Raw genomic sequence first — 2500 nt, forward strand, 5'->3', positions numbered from 1 at the left:
TCCGAGATCAGACGAGATCGGGCACTTTCAGGGTGGTATGGCCGCAGGTGTGAAAGTTTTTTATTTTACTTCTCTTATTCTGTTGCTGCTGCTGTTGCTGCTGTTGCTGCTGTTGCTGCTGCTGCTGCTGCTGCTGCTTGTCGTCAGACAGAAAGAATTATAAGCCCTGGGACAGGACAGAGAAGGTGAGAAGGTTCAAATAAGGGTTTTAAGCTTTGATGATGAGCAAGAAACACATGGCAAAAAGCTCTCCCCGGACTGTGAGAAAAAATTAAAAGCCTACAACACCTGGTATTCCCAGGCGGTCTCCCATCCAGGTACTAACCAGGCCAAACCCTGCTTAGCTTCCAAGATCAGGCGCTTTCAGTTTGATATGGCCGCAGGTGTGAAAGTATTTTATTTTACTTCTCTTATTCTGTTGCTGCTGCTGCTGCTTGTCGTCAGACAGAAAGAATTATAAGCCCTGGGACAGGACAGAGAAGGTGAGAAGGTTCAAATGAGGGTTTAAAGCTTTGATGATGAGCAAGAAACACATGGCAAAAAGCTCTCCCCGGACTGTGAGAAAAAATTAAAAGCCTACAACACCTGGTATTCCCAGGCAGTCTCCCATCCAGGTACTAACCAGGCCCAACCCTGCTTAGCTTCCGAGATCAGACGAGATCGGGCGCTTCCAGGGTGGTATGGCCGCAGGTGTGAATGCTTTTTATTTTACATCTCTTATTCTGTTGCTGCTGCTGCTGCTGCTGCTGCTGCTGCTGCTGCTGCTGCTTGTCGTCAGACAGAAAGAATTATAAGCCCTGGGACAGGACAGAGAAGGTGAGAAGGTTCAAATAAGGGTTTAAAGCTTTGATGATGAGCAAGAAACACATGGCAAAAAGCTCTCCCCGGACTGTGAGAAAAAATTAAAAGCCTACAACACCTGGTATTCCCAGGCGGTCTCCCATCCAGGTACTAACCAGGCCCAACCCTGCTTAGCTTCTGAGATCAGACGAGATCGGGCGCTTTCAGGGTGGTATGGCCGCAGGTGTGAAAGTGTTTTATTTTACTTCTCTTATTCTGTTGCTGCTGCTGCTGCTGCTGCTGCTGCTGCTGCTGCTGCTGCTGCTGCTGCTGCTGCTTGTCGTCAGACAGAAAGAATTATAAGCCCTGGGACAGGACAGAGAAGGTGAGAAGGTTCAAATAAGGGTTTAAAGCTTTGATGATGAGCAAGAAACACATGGCAAAAAGCTCTCCCCGGACTGTGAGAAAAAATTAAAAGCCTACAACACCTGGTATTCCCAGGCGGTCTCCCATCCAGGTACTAACCAGGCCCAACCCTGCTTAGCTTCCGAGATCAGACGAGATCGGGCGCTTTCAGGGTGGTATGGCCGCAGGTGTGAAAGTTTTTTATTTTACTTCTCTTATTCTGTTGCTGCTGCTGCTGCTGCTGCTGCTGCTGCTGCTGCTGCTGCTGCTGCTGCTTGTCGTCAGACAGAAAGAATTATAAGCCCTGGGACAGGACAGAGAAGGTGAGAAGGTTCAAATAAGGGTTTAAAGCTTTGATGATGAGCAAGAAACACATGGCAAAAAGCTCTCCCCGGACTGTGAGAAAAAATTAAAAGCCTACAACACCTGGTATTCCCAAGCGGTCTCCCATCCAGGTACTAACCAGGCCCAACCCTGTTTAGCTTCCGAGATCAGACGAGATCAGGCGCTTTCAGGGTGGTATGGCCGCAGGTGTGAAAGTTTTTTATTTTACTTCTCTTATTCTGTTGCTGCTGCTGTTGCTGCTGTTGCTGCTGTTGCTGCTGCTGCTGCTGCTGCTGCTTGTCGTCAGACAGAAAGAATTATAAGCCCTGGGACAGGACAGAGAAGGTGAGAAGGTTCAAATAAGGGTTTTAAGCTTTGATGATGAGCAAGAAACACATGGCAAAAAGCTCTCCCCGGACTGTGAGAAAAAATTAAAAGCCTACAACACCTGGTATTCCCAGGCGGTCTCCCATCCAGGTACTAACCAGGCCGAACCCTGCTTAGCTTCCGAGATCAGGCGCTTTCAGTTTGATATGGCCGCAGTTGTGAAAGTGTTTTATTTTACTTCTCTTATTCTGTTGCTGCTGCTGCTGCTTGTCGTCAGACAGAAAGAATTATAAGCCCTGGGACAGGACAGAGAAGGTGAGAAGGTTCAAATGAGGGTTTAAAGCTTTGATGATGAGCAAGAAACACATGGCAAAAAGCTCTCCCCGGACTGTGAGAAAAAATTAAAAGCCTACAACACCTGGTATTCCCAGGCAGTCTCCCATTCAGGTACTAACCAGGCCCAACCCTGCTTAGCTTCCGAGATCAGACGAGATCGGGCGCTTCCAGGGTGGTATGGCCGCAGGTGTGAATGCTTTTTATTTTACATCTCTTATTCTGTTGCTGCTGCTGCTGCTGCTGCTGCTGCTGCTGCTGCTGCTTGTCGTCAGACAGAAAGAATTATAAGCCCTGGGACAGGACAGAGAAGGTGAGAAGGTTCAAATAA

General features: G+C 48.1%; 6 non-coding genes and 1 pseudogene across 6 annotated transcripts in view; all 7 read right to left on the reverse strand.

The window, feature by feature from the left end:
- The window catches only part of LOC128464248 (5S ribosomal RNA), a 119-nt gene extending 70 nt beyond the window's left edge, over positions 1-49 (reverse strand). The window contains exon 1 of the ribosomal RNA XR_008344094.1: positions 1-49. This exon is cut by the window's left edge and continues 70 nt beyond it. This is a non-coding gene — a ribosomal RNA (5S ribosomal RNA).
- A 227-nt stretch (positions 50-276) lies between these two features.
- Positions 277-385, reverse strand: LOC128466646 (uncharacterized; annotated as a pseudogene).
- Positions 386-573: 188 nt separating this feature from the next.
- On the reverse strand, positions 574-692 carry LOC128462901 (5S ribosomal RNA). Its single transcript, XR_008342824.1, has one exon. It is a non-coding gene; the product is annotated as a 5S ribosomal RNA (ribosomal RNA).
- Positions 693-907: 215 nt separating this feature from the next.
- On the reverse strand, positions 908-1026 carry LOC128463456 (5S ribosomal RNA). The gene has a single exon (XR_008343351.1). It is a non-coding gene; the product is annotated as a 5S ribosomal RNA (ribosomal RNA).
- A 230-nt stretch (positions 1027-1256) lies between these two features.
- LOC128465529 (5S ribosomal RNA) lies at positions 1257-1375 on the reverse strand. Its single transcript, XR_008345303.1, has one exon. It is a non-coding gene; the product is annotated as a 5S ribosomal RNA (ribosomal RNA).
- Positions 1376-1599: 224 nt separating this feature from the next.
- LOC128463649 (5S ribosomal RNA) lies at positions 1600-1718 on the reverse strand. Its single transcript, XR_008343532.1, has one exon. It is a non-coding gene; the product is annotated as a 5S ribosomal RNA (ribosomal RNA).
- A 524-nt stretch (positions 1719-2242) lies between these two features.
- On the reverse strand, positions 2243-2361 carry LOC128463629 (5S ribosomal RNA). The gene has a single exon (XR_008343513.1). It is a non-coding gene; the product is annotated as a 5S ribosomal RNA (ribosomal RNA).
- Between the last annotated feature and the right edge of the window lie 139 nt (positions 2362-2500).

Source organism: Spea bombifrons, chromosome 9 (assembly GCF_027358695.1).
Source record: "Spea bombifrons isolate aSpeBom1 chromosome 9, aSpeBom1.2.pri, whole genome shotgun sequence".
In the NCBI taxonomy this organism is placed as follows: domain Eukaryota; kingdom Metazoa; phylum Chordata; class Amphibia; order Anura; family Pelobatidae; genus Spea; species Spea bombifrons.